We start from the raw sequence: 21,695 nt of genomic DNA on the forward strand, positions 1-21,695 counted from the left end.
AATGAGTTTCGCTTAATGATTAAAAATAAGAAATGTCAGAAGTTGGATTCAAACCCACACCTCCAGAGAAAACTGCGATCTAATCACAGCACCTTAGACCGCTCGGCGGTGTGTGTGGCCACCTGCAAGTTGATTTTGAACTTTTGTGTCCTGTCACAAAATTAAATGAGGGCAGCAGGCGTATCTCTGCCTGACACCAGGGAAACAATGAGACAGACCTTGGAACAAGGGTCTGGTTATTGCCAAACAGCAAAGAAAATATTAATTCTGAAAGAACAGTGGCCCCATTGTGATTTGAACACGCAACCTTCTGATCTTGAGTCAGACGCGCTACCATTGCGCCATGAGGCCTACACAATGTGTTTGAGATGTTCCTCTATATGAAGCTTTCACAACACAAGGGGCTTTAAAATCCCCGCCCATTCCCACCAGGTGTCAGAAGCAACACTCACCTGCCAGTCACCATATGTTTTTTTCAACTTTTGTGTTGCGTTCACGGAAAAGCATCATTAATTAACCCGTCACCTTCATTTGCACAATGAAAGAAATGCTAACTGAGGGACAGTCGATACTTCAATCATTTGTCCTGTGCTTTGCGGAGCGGGCAGGGAAGTGGACCTGAGTCCATGATCGCATCGGCCATGATCGTATTAAAAGGCGGAGCAGGCTCAAGGGGCGTATGACCGACTCCTGCTCCTATTTCTTTTGTTCTTATGTTCTTCTGCATGTTAACGCATTTTACACACTGTATTGCCGATGTCACCAGGAATCCGGGGCAACTTATGTCAAATTTAACAGCACCGGTTATTCCTTCCGTGCAGAGAAATTAGAATCAGTAGTGAAGATAAAATCCCACGGTGCTCATTTTCAGATTCAACGCAGTAGGATTTCAAATAAAGTGAAAGAATTTTAGAGTGAAAAGATTTGGAAGTGTTACTTGTATTTGTATCTTTAATTAAACTTTGTGGCATCTGATTCCCGTTCATGCCTCTGCTGAATAAGAAAGGAGGGTTTGACGTTGACCAGACTGCACTGCCCCTGATATTTGTGAGCTCATCCTTTATATTCAGTGGTTTCTCGCCCTTTGATGGGCTGCAGTGTAGCGGATATCACGTTGGCCTCACACGCGAAAGGTCCCCGGTGGATCCGTTTTCTCTCACTCAAAGTTATCTATTTATTGGTTAAATAAAGAGCAATTCAGGAATAAGGGAGCCCTTTTACCAGGTGAATAAATAGCAAATAACGACAGCAAACGCTGGAAATCTCAGCAGGTCAGGCAGCATTTTCCAGGAGACGAAACTCTCCTCCGATTGTTCCCTTATAGCAAGTTTAAACATAATGTTTCTACCCAGAATCAAACCCGGTACTTTTCTCGTATAAAGCAAATGTGATAACCACTGCACTACAGAAACCTCTGGCACAGCAGCCCCAACAGAGGGGAGCTGACCAGTGAGCTCCCTTTGTGCTGATCGGGAATGTGTTGGCTCACCTGAAACAACTTCTGTCCAACACTGAAAGCTCTCAATCCTTCTCCTCCGCTGCCTTTACAGAAATGTCACGGATCACCCAGCCATCGTGTTCACTTCCACATCCTCACAGTGGGGCCACAGAGGCTCCTACCGTCTCCCCGCCATCAGCGAACTCGCCCAGTTTACTAAATTAAACCCGGAACACGTGCCCGGCAAAGGACAGGAGAAGCCAGATAGTCTGTAAGCTCGGTCTATAGCAGAAAGTATTGGTATTCATGGTGATTACAGCAATTATTAATCGTCTCAAAGACCTCAATTATTTTTATGCGATGAATTGATCGAGAATTGAAACCAGTTTAGTGCGCCGGATCTTAACCCTGCGACCACCAGGGAACGGTTATGATACATGTAGATATATTTATATATATTTATATATGAACCTGAATATCAACGGCTAGCTACCTAGACCTCATGGTGCAACGGTAGTGCATCTAACTTTGAGTGAGAGAAATTGTTCCACAGTGATACCCATTTCATCTTTTGTTCACTTTTAAACGCTAGAAACTGAGACAGGGGGAATAAATAGAGAAATAAAAGGACAGGGATATCGACAAGAGGAAGAGAGAAGGGGAAAGATACTGTCCCCACCCAGAACTACTGCAGAAACCCCTCTGCTGCGCTCGGGGTGGCCACCCACAGCCTGGATACACTAACGGGAGAACACCAGCGGCAGGTCGGGGCCATAAAAGGAACGGCGAGCGGCCCTGGGAGCAGCTTGGAGGTCCCTGGAGACTACTCCAGGGAGCAGCGCGAGCTGGTGCAGGAGGGCGGCGGCAGCGAAGAGTGACTTCATCAAGGTCCAGGTCGGTGATTGGAGCGTGGGCAGATACAGCAGGAGCGGCGAGATCGGGGCAAAGGAGCGGCGAGAGGGACGTGATCAGGGCCCAGGGGAGGCATGAGTTTGGGGCCAGGGGCCCAGGGTTAGCACGGGCCAGCCCACACTGCGATATGTGTGTGCACTCGGTCCCTGCAGCAGAGCTGGTCGCCTGTCGTCTTGCTTGACCAATGCCACTGGACTAAGACCTCGCAGTATCAAGCCCGTGTGATGGCTGGGGTGCAACGGCCACCACACGTTAAAAAAATCCACGCACAGGCATCTTCCACTCTTCGGGATGTAGTTCGGGTCCTTCATTTAAACACCTGTGAACTCATCCTTTTTCGGCGTGGAAGCAAGTCATCCTCGTTTCGAGGGACCGCCTATGATGATGATGATGATGGATACATTAACGTCCCAACAGCTCATTGACTGCAGGAGTGGGATCGTGCGGCGCTTCAGAAGACATGTCGGAAAGGCAAGGTCACTGATTCCGTCTCATGTGCTCCTCTGATCAAGAACAGCAACACACACTAAAAATGCTTCAATAATGGTTACATCTTATCTCCACATTTTCTTAGCAGGTGGTTTGTTGGTCTCGGGGTATGATTCTTGCTTCGTGGTTATTACTTGAAATTTGCAGAGAGATCCTGGCTTCAAATCACAGACCAGCCTTGAGTTTGCATCGAACTTTTGCAAAGAAGGACTTGCATTTATGCAGCGTCTGTCAGTAACTCATGACGACCCAATGCGCTTTCCAGCCATTGAGTTGCCTTTGAAATGTTGTCATGTGAGGAAAGATGTGCCCAAATCACCTCAACTCTTTGCAAACGAGTTCATAGAATCAAAGAAGTTTACAGCACGAAAGGAGGCCATTTCGGTCCATCGTGTCCGCACCGACCAACTCGAGGCTATCCAGCCTAATCCCACTTTCCAGCTCGAGGTCCATAACCCTGCAGGTTACGACACTTCAGGTGCACATCTAAGCACTTTTTAAATGTGGTGAGGGTTTCTGCCTCTACCACCCTTTCAGGCAGTGAGTTCCAGACCCCCACAACCCTCTGTGTGAAGAAATATCTCCTCTAAACTTTTGACCAATTACTTTAAATTTATGCCTCCTTGTTGTTGATCCCTTTGCTAAGGAAAATAGGTCCTTTCTATCCACTATATCTCGGACCCTCATAATTTTATACACCTCAATGAGGTCTCCCCTCAGGCTCTGTTCCATGGAAACCAAATCCAGCCTATCTAATCTGTCCTCATGGCTAAGATTCTCCACTCCCAGCAACATCCTCGTAAATCTCCTCTGCACCATTTTCAGTGCAATCATGTCCTTCCTGTAATATGGCGACCAGAACTGCAAGCAGTACTCCAGCTGTGACCTAACCTGCCCCACCGACCCCATCTCTTGTATTCTGTGCCTCGGTTAATAAAGGCAAGCATTCCATATTTCTTCTCAACCACCTTAGCTACCTGGCCTGCTACTTTCAGTGATCTGTGGACATGCACTCCCTGGATTCTGGGGAGGACCCAGCAGATTGGAAAACTGCAAATGTAATGCCCCTATTTAAAAAAGGAGGCAGACAAAAAGCAGGAAACTACTGACCAGTTAGCCTAACATCTGTGGTTGGGCAAATGTTGGAATCCATTATTAAAGAAGCAGTAGCAGGACATAGAAACATCGAAACATAGAAAATAGGTGCAGGAGTAGGCCATTCGGCCCTTCGAGCCACACCACCATTCAATCAGATCATGGATGATCATTCAGCTCAGTACCCCTTTCCTGCTTTCTCTCCATACCCCTTGATCCCTTTAGCCATAAGGGCCACATCTAACTCCCTCTTGAATATATCTAACAAACTGGCATCAACAACTCTGCGGCAGAGAATTCCACAGGTTAACAACTCTCTGAGTGAAGAAGTTTCTCCTCATCTCAGTCCTAAATGGCTATCCCTTAGACTCCGACCCCTGGTTCTGGACTTCCCCAACATCGGGACCTGACCAGTCCCGTCAGAATTTTATAAGTTTCCATAAGATCCCCTCTCACTCTTCCAAACTCCAGTGATCTCTCGTTCCCTTGATTCCCCGAGACTCCAAAAATCTATCTAACGCAGCCTTGAATATATTCAGAGACTCAGCATCCACAGGCCTGTGGGGCAGAGAATTCCAAAGATTCATATCCCTCTGAGTGAAGAAATTCCTCCTCATCTCTGTCTTAAATGGCCGACCCCTTAACCTGAGACTGTACCCCCTGGTTCTCGACACTCCAGCCCGGGGGAAACAACCTCTCAGCATCTACCCTGTCAATCCCCTTCAGAATATTGTGTGTTTCAATGAGATCACCTCTCATTCTTCGAAACTCCGGAGAGTATCGGCCCATTCCACACAATCTCTCAACTTAAGACAGTCCTCTCATCCCAGGAATCAATCTGGTTAACCTCCGTTGTACCTCCTCCCTGGAAAATATTTCCTTCCTCAAATAAGGAGACCAAAACTGTGCGCAGTACTCCATGTGTGGTCTCACCAGGTCCCTGTACAATTGTAGCAATACTTCCTTACTCTTGTACTATGGGCTATATATTAGGTACTATGGGCCGAGTGCCCTGTTTTTTTGCTGATTTGACGGTTGTATAAAAAGTTATTAAAATTTGACAGTTGCTCGGCAAACATATTTGTATTTCCTTCAGTGTAATCCTTACTCTTCAAGGACTAGATTTTCCCCAAGCAGTTTTGTCGGCGCACTGACCTCAAGCGCACCGACTTTGCTCGCTGGAAATGGCGCGGGGAAAAACTCGCCCCATCCTGGCCGCTGTGTACAGTCCCCGGAGTCCTGGCGTGGTGCCGATGGTGAAGTGGGGGGCGGAGCCAAATGCCTGCGCCGAAAACACTGCCGGCATCTTCGCGCATGGGCAGTAGGGCGAGAAAACTTGGCACTCTGCCATTTTTAAACAGTGTCAAACCCGATGAAAAGCACAGCAGCTTCTCAGCTTCTCCGGTCGCTCGGCGGGCTCTCCCCCCGTCCCTCCCCGATAAAACGCACAGCTCCAGCAGCTGCAACTACTCCGGTCCACAAGCTCACACTTCTCCGGTGTGTCTTCCCTCCCCTATCCCAGGGATATAGGGACCGAGTGTAATGGAGCCAAGTTTGCTGATGATACAAAGATGGGAAAGTAAATTGTGAAACAGCAAAGAAAATCTCAATTCCGGAAGAACAATATGGAAACGTACAGTGACCCCGACGTGATATAAACACGCAGCCTTCTGATCTGGAGTCAGACACACTACCGTTGCACCACGAGGTCTACAGTGCAGAGTGCCCATGTTTGTATACATGAAGGTTCCTGAAACACAGTTTCATTTACCCTGCATTGGTGCAATGAAAGGGCTTTAAAATCCCCGGCCACTCCCACCGTGGGTCAGACAGCATCAGAAGCAGTGCCCACCTGTCACTCACCGTCTCACGCCCGCTTTCATCACCTGCTGCCCGCGGACTGCAGCAAATCCAGTTCATCATCATCATAGGCAGCCCCTCGAAGTGAGGATGACTTGCTTCCACGCCAAAACAGGATGAGTTCACAGGTGTTTCAATGATGGACCTAATATTCCAGGTCCCGAACTGCATGTTGAAGGGTGGAAGATGCCTGTGCGTGGATTTTGTTAACGTGTGGTGGCCGTTGCACCCCAGCCATCACGCGGGATTGACAGGGCGAGGTCTTGGTCCAGTGGCAAGGGTTATCCCAGACGACTGAAGACCAGCTCTGCTGCACGGACCCAGTGCCCACATATATCGCAGTGTGGGCTGGCCCGTGCTGCCCCTGGACCCCTGGCCCTGAACTCACGCCGCCCCTGGGCCCCGATCACATCCCTCCACAGTCTCTCGCTGCTCCTGCTGTACCTGCCCACGCTCCAATCACCGACCTGGACTTTGATGACGTCACTCTTCGCTGCCGTCGCCCTCCTGCACCACCTCGCGCTGTACCTTGCCGTGGTACAACACCACGCTGCTATCAGGCCGCCGCTCACCGCTCCTTTTATGGCCCCGACCTGCCGCTGGTGTTCTCACGCAGGTCGGGGCCTCCACGCTGCTCCCAGCAAATCCAGTTACACCCCGTGTCGCCGCACAATTCTCAGCTGTGATTGTAAGCTGACTATATTTAAAGCTATCGCAGAGGCTGCAAGCAGTGTTCCCTGGTAGTCTAGTGGTTAGGATTCAGTGCTTTCACTGCTGTGGTCTGGGTTTGATTCCTGGTTAGGGAAATCATTTTTACAGAGCAAGCTGACAAATATAATCAAGTCTGTGAGATGCTGAATAATTGTTTTAATCATCATTAATCCAGCCACATGTGTTGCACACTGAAGGAAATACAAATATGTTTGCCGAGTGACTGTCGGATTTTAATAACTTTTTATACAACCATAGAATTCGCAGAAAAACAGGATATTCAGCCCATAGTACCTAATATTCCGCCCATAGTACAAGAGTAAGGAAGTCTTGCTCCAATTGTACAGGGCCCTGGTGAGACCACACCTGGAGTACTGCGCACAGTTTTGGTCTCCTTTTCTGAAGAAGGATACACTTGCCTTGGAGGTGGTACAACGGAGGTTCACCAGATTGATTCCTGGGATGAGAGGACTGTCCTATGGTGAGAGATTGTGTAGAACATGCCGATACTCTCTGGAGTTTCGAAGAATGAGAGGTGATCTCATTGAAACAGACAATATTCTGAAGGGGATTGACAGAGCAACTGTTGAGAAGCCCGGCTAGCTCAGTCAGTAGAGCATGAGACTCTTAATCTCAGGGTCGTGGGTTCGAGCCCCACGTTGGGTGATTACTTTTCATTAAACTTTTATATTGCTTTCGCGGGTAAACATCATTAATGAACCCATGATCTTCTTTTGCACAATGAAAAAAATGCGAACTGAGGGAGAGTTGATAATTTAATCAAATAATGAAAGCAGCACCTCAGACCGCTCGGCCGTCCTTACTGTTAGATGCTCCAGTTACAAGTTATAACTCTGGAAAGTTTCAGACCGGGCGCTTGTTCAGGGCTGCTGGAAGGCCCAGTGACCGTGATAACCTCTCCCCCGCGGTATTCCTGAGCCTGTGCTCGGTGTACGGGGAGCTTTGGCCCGGGTCTGAGGTAGCTTGTAGCCCAGAGATGGACAATAACCCTCTGAGCTCTGGAACTGGGGAAAAGCGAATAATTAATGAGTTGTTTGTGGATTTCAAATGCAGCTTAGATCTGCTGGTATAAACCGATCGTGTTGTTTCACAGAATGAATGAAATGCTGACAGGGACAGTCAAAACTTCAATTCGTGAACTTTAACAATTCATGAAACTTTAATCCTTGATGAAGTTTTATCCCCGATCTGATTTTACACAATCTGTATTTGAGGAGACTGGTTTTAAATGTGCATTGCTCATGCAACAATGTATCCAAAACAGCTTTTATTTAATTTATTGCAGACAAGTTTTTGTTTGAGAAATAATGGTTCTGCCCAGGCTTGAACCGGGAACTTTTCACGTGTGAGGCAAATGTGATAACCTCCACACGACAGAAATTGCTGTTGAGCTCAGTGCCCAGAGAGAAGTGTTCAGCAACAAGCTGAAATGCTCAATCCCTCTCTCTGCAAAAAGTTCCTTTCACAAACATTTCTCTGACCAGAACGGCACCAAACAACAATGTCCTCCTTTCAAAGTCATTAAACTCCCCAAATTCCGCTTCTGCAATTTTAAGGACAAGGACTGAAAGCGCTTTGCGATCAGAAAATTGCAGGAAACCCCTTGCGGTTAATGACAGGGCTTTTGATGGTTGATTTCTGTACACATCTTGTGTTATGTATTTAACCCTTGACAACCTGTACACATCACCACCAGAGGGCCTACCTGTCGGAGTCCCAAGGGATACTGGGATCGCTTGGGAGCACGGTATGTAAGCAGGCCACCCATGAGGTACCTGTACTCTGGAGTCTTATTAAAGGAGCTAAGGTCACACTTACTCATAGTTCAAAATACTAAGTTTAATTCTTTATTATGAGCATATCAATTGGCGACGAGACAATGAACAACCACGCAAAAATGCAAGGAACAGTTGGTCTCCTGGAGAAGTTCTCAGAAGTGGACGATTGCGAAGCCTTTGTGGAGATACTCGACAATTACTTCGTGGCCAACGAGCTGGAAGGGGACGAGAACGCTGCCAAATGAAGGGCGATCCTCCTTACCGTCTGTGGGGCAGCAACCTATGGCCTCATGAAGAATCTTCTAGCTCTGGTGACACCAACAACTAAATCCTATGAAGAATTGTGTACGCTGGTCTGCGAGCATCGAAATCCTAAAGAAAGCGATCTGATGGCGAGGTATCGGTTCGACAGGTGCCAACGGTCGGAGGGCCAGGAAGTGGCGAGCTATGTCGCCGAATTAAGGCGCCTCGCAGGACATTGCGAATTTGAGGGATTTCGAGAACAAATGCTGAGAGACATTTTCGTGATTGGCATTGGCCATGAGATAATTCTTCGCAAACTGTTGACTCTCAGAATTTGAGCAAAGCCATAACGATAAGTCAGACAATTTCCACCAGTTCCTTTAAACACAATAATGTAATTTATTTCTCGTGGACTGGATGGAGGACCATGGTCCATGTAAACATTTTTTATCGTTTTCCATGAACTAAATGTTCAGAAAAGTATTGGAGTGGGAACTCACTGGATAACAGCACAGCTGGCAATGTTTGCGGAATATATTCTTGCAGCCAAAACGCACAATGACAACCTGGAACTGTGCGGCACCGAATCCTGGGGGAAAAAACTGTTAAAGGCTTTGTTCTTGGGTGGGCTCGAACCACCAACCTTTGGGTTAATAGCCGAATGTGCTAACCCATTGTGCCACAGAGACTAATGAAAATGTAAATTGCAATACATCCCAAACCAGGGTGTCAATCAGTTAAAGCTTCAGATTGCTCCGACAGGGATGGAACTTGTCCACTCTATGTTGTACTTTTCCCAAATAAAGGGTGGGACATTCATTGTGGATGTGTGGAAGCAGTCTGGTCCCTCACACTGCAGACACTTCCATGTCACCGCCAACCAGCTCTCCCACAACCGGTGTGATCTACCTTCCAGCCTTCCGGTGCCTTGTCTGTGACAAAGTATACTGATTGTCCCGAAGCTAGTCGTAGGTTTTAATTACTTTTCAGCTCCTGACTGCAGATATTCCTGTGATTAAACCTGAACAAAAGGATTACAGGGACAGTTGGATTCAACATTTCTTTGCTTGGTGAAATTTAAAAGATTGAAAGTGACGTACATCAACCCCAAACCTCGTCACCTACTCGCTAACCGCTACACGCTGCTCCCGTGAGATGGAAGCCCAGTTGATGTTTCAAGCTTGAATACAGGTACAAGCAGAACTCATTCAAAGAAAGTCTAAGTCGCTGAGGCACCTGATTATTTGCACCGAACTCCTTCGCAAAGAGTTGAGGTTCGTGTGAGGTGATTTGGGCACATCTTTCCCCACACTACAACACTTCAAACATAACTCAACGGCTGTAAAGCGCTTTGGGGCATCATGAGTTCCTGAAAGGTGTTGCAGAAAGGCAAGTCCTTCTTTGCAAAAGTTCGATGTAATTTCAAAATTCGCGACAGAATAATGGGCTCGGCCGGGATCTCTCGCAAATTTCAATTAACAAGCCAGAAACGAGAATCATACCCCTTGACCAACAAGCTAACTTTTTGACAAACCTGGAGATAAGGTGTAACTTTTATAAAAGCATTTTTTGTGTGCTGCTGTTCTTGGCAGAAGGAGCACATGAGATCGATTCAGTGACTTTGCTTTTTCGACCTGTCTTCTGAAGCGCCGCACGGTCCCACTCCGACAGTCAATGAGCTGTTGGGACGTTAGTGTATCCAGGCTGTGGGTGGTCACCCCGAGCGCAGCAGAGGGGTTTCTGCATTAGTTCTGGGTGGGGACAATATTTCCCCTTCTCTCTTCCTCTTGTCTGTATCCCTGTGCTTTTATTTCTCTATTTATTCCCCTGTCTCAGTTTCTAATGTTTAAAAGGGAACAAAAGATGAAATGGGTGTCACTGTGGAACAATTTCTCTCGCTCAAAGTTAGATGCACGACCGTCGCGCCATGAGGTCTCGGCAGCTAGCCGTTGATATTCAGGTCCATAAATAAATATATATTTTTATATTTATACAAATTATCGAAGCTGTTCTCTGGTCGAGTGGTTAAGATCTCGAGCATTAAACCTCTTTCCATTTTCAAACAGTAAATCGCAGAAAAATAATTGAGGTGTTTGAGAGGATTAATGATTGCTGTAATCGTCCTTAATAACCCCACTACTATCTGTTACAGAACGAGCTTACACACTCTCCCGCTTCTCCTGCCCTTTGCTTGACACGTGTCCCGGGGTTAATTTTACAAACTGGGTGAGTTCACTGATCGCGGGGAGACGGTAGGAGCCTCTGTGGCCCCACTGTGAGGATGTGGAAGTGAACACGGTGGCTGGGTGATCCGTGACATTTCTGTAAAGGGCAGCGGAGGAGAAGGATTGAGAACTTTCAGTGTGGGACAGAAGTTGTTTAAGGTGAGCCAGCACATTCCCGATCAGCACGGAGGGAGCTCACTGGTCAGCTCCCCTCTGTTGGGGCTGCTTTGCCAGAGGTTTCCGTAGTGCCGTAGTTGTCACGTTTGCTTTATACGTGTAAGGTCCCTGGTTCGATCCCAAGTGGGAGCATTATGTTTAAACTTGCTGTGGGTGAACAATCTGAGCCGAGTTTAGTCTCCGAGCAAATACTGCCTGACCTGCTGAGATTTCCAGCATTTGCTGCATTTATTGATTATAGTATCGACTCTCCCTCAGTTAGCATTTCTTTCATTGTGCAAACGAAGGTGATGGGTTAATTAATGATGCTATCCCGTGAAACAAATAAACATATGGTGACTGGCAGGTGAGCGCAGCTTCTGACACCCGATGGGAACGGGCGGGGATTTTAAAGCACCTTTTATTGCAGAACCTTCATATCGACGAACATCTCAGACTCAGTGTTTAGGCCTCGTGATGCAGCGGTGGTGTGTCTGCCTCTTGATCAGAAAGTTGCATGTTTAAATCATGTTGAGGTCCCTGTCCTTTTGGGTAATTCCAGAATTAATATTTTCTTTGCAGTTTCGCAATAACCAGACCCTTGCTCCAAGGTCTGTCTCACTGTTTACCCGGTGTCAGGCAGAGATACGCCTGCTGTCCTCATTTACTTCATGCGACAGGACACAAAAGTTCAAAATCAAACTGCAGGTGGCCACACATAATATTGAGCAGTCAGGATGGCCGAGCGGTATAAGTTGCTGCATTCAGGTTCCGTAGTGTAGTGGTCATCACATTCGCTTAACATGCAAAAGGTTCCCGTTTCAAAACCAGCTGAAAACGTGCTCAGTTAAATATGAAAAGCATTGAATAATGTGCATTTCTTGTTCAGTATTAACAAAGCATAATGTCTCCCAGTCCTGCTATATTTACTGAATGCTCTGTACAGTTCGGTACACATTCAAACTCTACAGTTTCCAGCTCTGACGGCGCAGAAAGCCCCTCTCAAAGCTGCACATTCTAGCTGCTTTCAGTTGAGTTGTGAGAGATTATTGACGGATCCTGCAGCTGTGAAGAGGAAAGATGTGTGAGAGGGGTCATCAAACGATGCCATGTGGGTTGAATTAAAGAACAAAAAAGGGGCGATCACACGACTGGGAATGCACTCTAGACCCCCAGGCAGTTAGAGGGAGATAGAAAAACAAGTATATGGGCAGAATGTTGAGAAGTGCAAAACCTATCGAGCTGTAATAGTGGAGGATTTTAACTACCCGAATATTAACTGGGAAAATGATAGTGTGAATGGTACAGATGGTGGAGAATTCCTAAAATGCATTCAGGAGAAATTCTTTATCTAGTATGTAACAAGCCCATCAAGGGAGGAGCGGTTCTGGACTGGGTCTTGTGATCGAAGAGGGGCAGGTAGAAGGGGTATCAGTGGGAGAGCATTTTGGTGCGAGTGATCAGACTCAGTAAGGTTTAGGGTAGTAATGGAAAAGTACAAAGGGGACCACAATAAAAGTTCTCAATTGGGGTAAAGCCAGTTTTGCTGAACTGAGAAGGAATTTCGCCAAAGTTGACTGAGAACGGCTACTTGCTGGTAAATCAGTGTCAGAGCAGTGGGAGGCATTCAAGGAGGAGATCCTGAGGGTACAGAGCAAGTATGTTCCCTTAAAAACAAAGGTGGAACTAACAAATCTAGAGCTCCCGGGATGTCAGGGGACATACAGAGAAAGTTAACGAAAAAAAGGGAAGCTTATGACAGATACCGATAACTCAATACTGCAGAAACTCTAGAGGTGCAGAGGTGCAAATAAAACATATATCAGGAAAACAAAGAGAGAGCATGAGAGAATGTTGGCAATTAAATCTGGTAAAACCCAAAGATGTTTTACAAATACATTAAGAGCACGATGATAAGTAGAGAAAGTGTGGGGCCTATTAGAGTCCATAAAGGGAATCTGTACGCGGAGGTGGAAGACGTGGGTAGCACTCTTAATGAATACTTTGCATCTGATTTCACAGAAGATAGGGGCGATGTGGACTTTGCAATGAGGGTGGAGAAGTGTGAAATATTAGATGAAATAAACAGAGTGAGAGAGGAAGTATTGGTGGTTTAGCAGCTTCGAAAGTGGATAAATCCCCAGGCCCGGATGAAATGCATCCCAGGCTGATAAGAGCAGCAAAAGCGGAAATAGCAGAGGCTCTGACCACCATTGTCCAATCCTCACTGGCTACAGGTGCGGGGCCAGAGGATTGGAGCACTGCTAACGTTGTACCTTTGTTTAAAAATGGAGAAAGTGATTGAGTAAATACAGGCTGGCCAGCCGAACCTTTTAGAATTATTTGTAAAAATCCTGAGGGTCAGGATAAATCTTCATTTGGAAAGACATGGATTAATCAAGGATAGTCAACATGAATTTGTCAAGGGAAGGTCGTGTCTGACTAAATAGATTGCATTTTTCGAGGAGCGAACCAGGAGGGTTGATGAGGGCAGTGGTATGATGTAATGTAAATGCACTTTAGCAAAGCTTTTGACAAGGTCGCACTTGGCAGACTGGTTACGAATGTAAAAGCCCATGGGATTCAAGGGCAAAGTGGCAAGTTGGGTCCAAAATTTGTTCAGAGGCAGGAATCAAAGCGTAATGGTTGATGGGTGATTTTGTGATCCAGTGGGGTTCCGCAGGGCTCAGTGCTGGGTCCCTTGCTTTTTGTGGTATACATCAATGACTTGGACTTAAATGTTGAGGGTATGAGTAAGAAGTTTGCAGATGACACTAAAATAGGCTGAGTGGTTGATAATGAAGAAGAAAGTGGCGGACAACAGGAAGATATCAATGGATGTCTCAAGGCGCTTTGCAGCCAATGAAGTACTTTTTGAAGTGCGGTCACTCTTGTAGTGTGGGAGACACAGCCGCCAATTTGCACACGGCAGGCTCCTATAGGCAGCAGTGTGATGATGACCAGATCATCTGTCTCTGTGATGTTGATTGAGGGATAAATATTGACCAGGACACGATTCCTGGCCACATTGATCCTCCTACCACTTCACACTGTTCTCCGAGGGACCAGCGCGATGATACTAAAACAACAAGCGAAGTTGGTAAGCTATCCATGCAGTCCATCGGAATCCAGCCACCCCACCTTATACCACGGGTAACATCTCTCCATGGATTCTGGAATCTGGATCAACAAACCATAATCCCATCTGAGAAGGAATTCCGGGAGGTGCTTCAAGCTTTATTACATATATGTTAACATTTTTAAGGTATTGAAACAAATACCGACGTTTTTGAAATGGGCGTCTGGGTGACGTCATCAAAACCCTGGTCGTCATTTTGGAGCGTGAGCAAGAACATTGGCAGGGCCCAGGTAGAGAGGAGTGGGAAGGTCGGGGCGGATGAGCGGTGAGTGTTTGTGGCGAGATGCGGTGAATGTTTATGGTGGAGGAGCGGTGACAGATCGTGGAGGAGGTGCGACAGATGAGGGGAGGGGGCCCAGAAGAGCCGAGGGCCCAGGGACAGCACGGGCCCAGCCCACACTGCGATATGTGTGGGCACGGGGTCCATGCAGCAGAGCTGGTCTCCTGTCGTCTTGGTTAACCCTTGCCACTGGACCAAGACCTCGCTCTGTCAAGCCCGTGTGGTGACTGGTTTGCAACGGTCACCCCACGTTAAAAAAATCCACACAAAGGCATCTTCCACCCCCTCAATTGGAGTCCAGGACTGGAACATCGGGTCCTTCATCGAAACACCTGTGAACTCATGGAAGCAAATCGTCCTCGATCGAGGGACCGCCTATGATAATGATGATCAATGTACTGGTCAGTTGGGCAGAACTGAGGTAAATGGAATTCAATCCGGATAAGTGTGAGGTAATGCATTTGGGGAGGTTTAACAAGGCAAGGGAATACACATTAAATGGTACGACACTGAAAAGTGTAGAGGAATAAAGGGACCTTGGAGTGCAGGTCCGCAGATCCCTGAAGGTAGCAGGCCAGATAGTTAATGTGGTTAAGAAGGCATATGGAATACTTGCCTATATTAGTCAAGGCATGGAATACAAGAGCAAGGAGGTTATGCTTGAACTGTACAAAACACTGGCTACACCACAGCTGGAGTACTGCGTGCAGTTCTGGTCACCACATTACAGGAAAGATGTGATTTCACTGGAAAGGGTGCAGAGGAGATTTACTAGAATGTTGCCTGGTCTGGAGAATTTTGGCTATGAGGATAGTTTGGAGATGCTGAATCTGTTTTCTTTGCAACAGAGGCGTCTGAGTGGAGACCTGATTGAGGTGTATAAAATTGAGGGGCCTGGATAGAATGGATAGGAAGGTCCCGTTTCCCTTGGCAGAGGGGTCAACAACCAGGGGGCGTAGAATTAAAGTAATTGGGGGAGGTTTAGAGGAGATATGAGGGGACATTTCATCACCCAGAGGGTGGTGGTGGTCTGGAACTCAATGCCTGAAAGGGTGGTAGAGGGAGGGACCCTCACCACATTTAAAAGATACGTGGATGTGCACTTAAAGTGCCGCAGCCTACAGAGCTCTGGACCGAGAGCTGGAAAGTGGGATTAGGCTGGATAGCTCTTTGTCGGCCGGTGCAGACACGATGGGCTGAAATGGCCTCACTCTGTGCTGAAACTTTCTGATTCTATGATTCTATTAATATAGATATATATTTCTAATATATACCATTACCATAATTTTTCCTTGGTGGTCGGGTGGTTAAGATCCCGAGCACTAACCCTCTTTCTATTCTCAATCAGTTTATCGTATGAAAATAATTGAGGTCTGTGAGAGGATGAATAATTGCATACCTCGGGAGCCTATTATCAGCGAGGGCAGGCATCGACGACGAGGTTCAACACTGCCTCCAGTGCGCCAGTGCATCCTTCGGCCGCCTGAGGAAGAGAGTGTTCGAAGATCAGGCCCTCAAACCTGCCACTAAGCTCATGGTCTACAGGGCTGTAGTGATACCCGTCCTCCTGTATGGCTCAGAGACATGGACCTTATACAGTGGGCACCTCAAGTCGCTGGAGAAATACCACCAATGATATTTCTGCAAAATCCAGCAAATCCCCATGGAGGACAGACGCACCAACGTTGGCGTCCTCGATCAGGCCAACATCCTCAGCATCGAAGCACTGACCACACTCGACCAGCTCCGTTGGGCGGGCCTCATTGTTCACATGCCTGACACAAGACTCCAAAAGCAAGCGCTCTACTCGGAACTCCTGCACGGCAAGCGAGCCCCAGGTGAGCAGAGGAAACGTTTGAAGGACCCTCAAAGCCACTTCATAAAATGCAACATCCCCACCTTCACCTGTGAGTCCCTGGATAAAGACCACCCTAAGTGGAGGAAGAGCATCTGGAGGGTGCTGAGCACCTCGAGTCTCATCGCCGAGAACATGCAGAACACATGCACAGGCAGCGGGGAAGGAGCGTATGGCAAACCAGTCCCACCCACCCTTTCCTTCAACCACTGTCTGTCCCACCTGTGACAGAGACTGTAATTCCTGTATTGGACGGTTCAGTCACCTGAGAACTCACTTTTAGAGTGGAAGCAAGTCTTCCTCGATTTCTAGGGACAGCCAATGATGATGAATTGCTGTAATCACCGTTAATAACCCCGTTACTTCCTGTTACACACTGAGTTTACAGACTCTCTGGCTTCTCCTGCCCTTTGCGGGACACTTGTTCCGGGTGTAACTTTACAAACTGGGTGAGTTCGCTGATCGCGGGGAGACGGCAGGAGTCTCTGTGGCCCACTGTGAGGATGTGGAAGTGAACATGGTGGGTGGTAATTACGTGACATTTCTGTAAAGGGCAGCGGAGGAGAAGGATTGAGAGCTTTCAGTGAGGGACAGAAGTTGTTTAAGGTGAGCCAACACATTCCTGATCCTCCTCTCTTCTTCTGAGGCAATCCCCCGGAGTTCAGGATGACTTGCTTCCACATCAGCATCGGTCCCGATCAGCACCGAGGGAGCTCACTGTTCAGCTCCCCTCTGTTGTGCTTCATCTAGCACAAATTTCTGTAGTGTAGCGGTTTTCATGTTTGCTTTACATGTGAAAAGTTCCTGGTTCTATCCAGGGCGGGAACATTATGTTTAAACGTGCTGTGGATGAACATTCGGAGGCGAGTTTCGTCTCCTGGCAAAAAAGCAGATGCTGCCTGTGCGGTACCAGAACCGAACACAGTCCCCCAAGTGAGGTCTAACCAGGGCTTTGTGTAGCTGCACACAACATCTGTCCCCTTGTGGTCCAGTTATACGAACGTAAGAAATAGGAGCAGGAGTCGGCCACACCGTCCCTCGAGCCTGCTCCGCCATTCAATAAGATCATGGCTGATCTGATCATTGACTCAGCTCCACTTCCCCGCCCGCTCCACATAACCCCTTATCCCCTCATGGTTTAAGAAATTATCGATTTCTGCCTTAAATATATTCAATGTCCCAGCTTCCACAGCTCTTTGAGGCAGCGAATTCCACAGATTTACAACCCTCTGCGAGAAGAAATTTCTCCCCATCTCAGTTTTAAATGGGCGGCCCCTTATTCTAAGATCTAGTTCTAGTCTCCCCCACCAGTGGAAACATCCTCTCTGCATCCACCTTGTCGAGCCCCCTATAATCTTATACATTTGGATAAGATCACCACCCATTCTTCTGAATTCCAATGAGTAGAGGCCCAATCTAAACAACCTTTGCTCAGAAGTCAACCCCCTCAACTCCGGAATCGACCGAGTGAACCTTCTCTGAACTGCCTCCAGAGCAAGTATATCCTTTCGTAAATATGGAAAACAAAACTGCACGCAGTATTCCAGGTGTGACCTCACCAATACCCTGTATAACTGGAGCAAGATTTCCCTGCTTTTATACTCCATCCCCTTTGCAATAAAGGCCAAGATTCCATTGGCCTTCCTGATCACTTGCTGGTGATCGAGTTCGCGAGATATGAAGGCCAGCTTAACATTAGTCTTATTTGATTATTTTCTGATCCTGCCCATGACATTTACATAACACCATGTTGACTCTGTCAAATCATGTTATAATTTTCGAAGTGCCCTGACACCACTTCTTTAACAATGGATTACAGCATTTTCCCGATGACTGATGTCAGACTAACTGTCCTGTAGTTCCCGGTTTTCTCTCTCCCTCCTTTCTTGAATAGCGATGTTACATTTTCTACCTTCCGATCTGCTGGGACTGTTGTAGAATCTGGACATCGTGGTGCAAAGGTTACGGGTCTAACTCCCGATCAGGAGGCTGTGTGTTCAAATCAGTTAATTTAACTGTTGTTCTTCCGGAATTGATATTGTGTTTGCTGTTTCACAATAACCAGACCCTTGCTCTAAAACCTGTCTCACTGTTTCCCCAGGGACACGTTCATTTTACAATGAACATTCTGAATCAGATGCCTGAAGTGCAGTGTGTAAAATGGGATATGGTTTAACAGTTAACATGCAAAACACAGAACCAATTATTCAATTATCGACTCTCCCTCAGTTAGCATTACTTTCACTGTGCAAAAGAAGCTGATCGGTTAATTAATGAAGTTTGCCCGAGAAAGCGGCATAAAATTTAACGATAATGATTCACCCAATGTGGGGCTCAAACCCATAACTCTGAGATTAAAAGCCTTCTGCTGTATCTACTGAGCTAGCAAGGATTCTGTAAATGACATCTCCCTGTCGGTGATTGCAGCCAGGCGCCTGTTGGTTCCGTCCCATTTCCGGGTGTTTCCCGATCCTGTCTGACTCTCTGACTCTATTCAATCTGTGTGTGGCCACCTCCAGTTTGATTTTGAACGAATACCTGTGTTTGTGTATTCAGTAAAAACAGAAAATGCTGGAAACACTCAGCAGGTCAGGCAGTATCTGTGGAGGTGGAGAAGTGGGAATAATCAATGGGTTTGTTTGTGGCTTTGATCTGCTGCTGGGAAGTGAGGCAGCGCTGCAAGATGCTTTTTTTCAAGGTGTAAGCAGAGGTTTCCGTCGTGTAACGGTTATCACCTTCGCCACACATGTGAAATATCTTCGGTTTGAGCACAAACAGAAACATTATTTTGGCAAATATTTTTCTGTGGAATACATTTTAAAAAGTAGCCCCAGGTTCCTTGTATCATGAGCGATGGGCATTTTAACTCACTCTCCTAAAATACAGTGTGTAAAATCAGATAGAGGATAAAACTTCATCAATGATTAAAGTTCCTTAACTCAGTAAAGTTCAGTTGTTGAAGTTTCCATCGATGCATTGCATAAACATAATTGAGGTGTGTGAGAGGATTAATAATGGGCTTTAATCGTTAATGAGCCCATTACTTTATGTTATAGACTCAGGTTGCTTCTGAAAGAGTTGAGATGCGTGTGGGGTGATTGGGGCACATCTTTCCCCACTTAGCAAGGCTCCATTGGTACTTCATTGCCTTTAATTCACTTGGGGATTTCCTGAGTTGTTGAAAGGCCACGTAAAAATGCAGTCATTCTTTGCAAAAGTTCTAACTGCAAGTTCAAACTTCGCCGGCAAATGGAGGCTCACCCAAAATTTGTTCTGACACCACGACAAAGTCCTTAAAAGTGGGATTCAGCAGTTCAGCTGCTCGCTTAAAATTTCCGTCTGACCTGGTGCTGCAAGTGGAGATGTGTCCGCAGTGTAGCGTTTAACACGTTCGCCTCACACGGGAAAGCTCACCGGGTGGAAATATTTTGTTGGAACTTTCTCCTCAAGCATGTTCAGGGGAGTGATTGTTCTCCAGTGAAAGGAGATAAGATCATAATAACGTTAGAATTAGGAACAGGAGTCGGCCATTCGGTCCATTTTAATTTTTTCAAAGTGATTCCACCCGGAGACCTTTGGTGTGTTTGGGGAACGTGATAACCGCTACACTACAGACACACAGTGGTAGATGTTGTCTTCGGAACATAACCAGAACTCTAACCAACACAGCTGGCCAATACTTCAGGAGCTGGTTTTACGAGAATAGAATGACGGTGCTATATTTAGGAAGGCTGTGAGAGTGGCAGGAATTGATCTCGTGTTTCCCAGACTTTATACACAGGAACATAGGAACAGGAGGAGGCCATTTGGCAGCGAGTGGTTGGGATCCGGAATGCGCTGCCTGAAAGGGTGGCAGAGGCAGAATTAATCTTATCTTTCAAAATGGATTTGGATAAGTATCTGAAGGAAAAATATCTCAGAGGTACGGGTAAAGGCCGGAGGAGTGGGACTAGCTGAGAGTCGGCACGGGCTCGACAGGCCGAACGGACTACTTCCGTCCTGTAACCGTTCCATGATTCTATATTATGTTTAAACTTGCTGTGGATGAACAATCGGAGGCGAGCTTAGTCTCCTGGTAAAACCGCTTATGCTGTCTGACCAGCTGAGATTTCCAGCTATTCTGTTTTTATTTGTTATTTATGGATTGAGTCGGTACAACTAGAGCTTTCTGATTCAGAAGATTCGGGGGGCACGGAAATTTGGGAGTTTAACGACTTTGAAAGGAACATTTTTGACTTGTGCAGCTTCGGTCAAAGAAATGTTTGTGTTATGATTTTTTCACAGAAAGGGATTCAGAATTACACCTTCTGGTTTAACACTTCTCTCTGGGCAGGCAGTTAAACAGGGGTTTCTGTAGTGTAGCGGTTATCATCTTAGTTTCTCACACTTAAAAGGTCCCATGTTCAAACCCAGGCCGAAACATCATTTTAGAATATATTTGCTGTGAAATAAATTGAAACATCAACCTGCAGATGGCCACATACACCATCCCGGTCGGAACAATCTGAAGCTTTAACTGACTGACACCCTGGTTTGTGATGTCGTGCATATTATACTTCCATCAATCTCTGTGGCGCAATGGGTTAGCGCGTTCGGCTGTTAACCGAAAAGTTGGTGGTTCGAGCCCACCCAGAGACAAAGCCGTTAACTGTTTTTCCCCGAGTATTCAGTGCCGCACAGTCCCAGGTTGTCATTGGCTGCATGAATATATTCCGCAAATGTTGCCACCAGTGCTATTATCCAGTTAGTTCCCACTCCAATATTTTATGAGCATTCAGTTCAAGTAAAACATTAACAATGTTTTACATGGATCATATTACTCCATCGAGCCCACTAGAAATAAATTATGTGATTGGGTTTAAAGAAACTGGTGGAAATTGATTCTATTGATACATTTCTAGGGCCCAAGTTTCCACATGATTTGCGCCTGAATTTTTGGAGCAACTGGTGGAGAATGGACTATCTGAGAAATCGCAATTCTCCACATTTTTTTTTCTGCTGTTCCAGTCAGGTAGAACAGTTCTACTTTGGAACAGAATTTTTTCTTCAAAAGGGGGCGTGTCCGGCCACTGACGCCTGATTTGAAAGTTCCCACAGTGAAAACGTACTCCAAACTAAGTTAGAATGTAGCAAGTGAAGATTTTTGTAGAACTGAAAAAACCTATTCTACACATAAAATAATCAGACGTAGGTTACAAATTAGGCGTCCAGAACGAGGTGGGGTGGGAAGGGAAGTCATTAAATTGTACAATAAATCCTTATTTATACTTCTACAAATATTATACAAATAAATCCAACCTGAATAAACATTTATAAGCAAAGATAAGATTAAATAAACCATCTTCCTACCTGTGTGAAAGTGCTTCAGGCACGGAGAATGCTGCAGTCAGCCTGAGGCGCCCGTTCTTCCCGCGGGGGGGTAGGAGGCGCCCGTTCTTCCAGCGGGGGGTGGGGGGAGGGGAGAGGAGGCGCCCGTTCTTCCCGCGGTGGGTG

At 46.5% G+C, this 21,695-nt stretch overlaps 3 non-coding genes across 3 annotated transcripts; 2 read left to right on the forward strand and 1 right to left on the reverse strand.

Annotated features, from left to right (window-relative positions):
• Positions 1-279: 279 nt before the first annotated feature.
• On the reverse strand, positions 280-351 carry trnal-caa (transfer RNA leucine (anticodon CAA)). Its single transcript has one exon. It is a non-coding gene; the product is annotated as a tRNA-Leu (tRNA).
• Positions 352-7,098: 6,747 nt separating this feature from the next.
• trnak-cuu (transfer RNA lysine (anticodon CUU)) lies at positions 7,099-7,171 on the forward strand. Its single transcript has one exon. It is a non-coding gene; the product is annotated as a tRNA-Lys (tRNA).
• Positions 7,172-20,766: 13,595 nt separating this feature from the next.
• trnan-guu (transfer RNA asparagine (anticodon GUU)) lies at positions 20,767-20,840 on the forward strand. The gene has a single exon. It is a non-coding gene; the product is annotated as a tRNA-Asn (tRNA).
• The last annotated feature ends 855 nt before the right edge of the window (positions 20,841-21,695 follow it).

Source organism: Pristiophorus japonicus, unplaced genomic scaffold, assembly GCF_044704955.1.
Source record: "Pristiophorus japonicus isolate sPriJap1 unplaced genomic scaffold, sPriJap1.hap1 HAP1_SCAFFOLD_112, whole genome shotgun sequence".
In the NCBI taxonomy this organism is placed as follows: Eukaryota; Metazoa; Chordata; class Chondrichthyes; family Pristiophoridae; genus Pristiophorus; species Pristiophorus japonicus.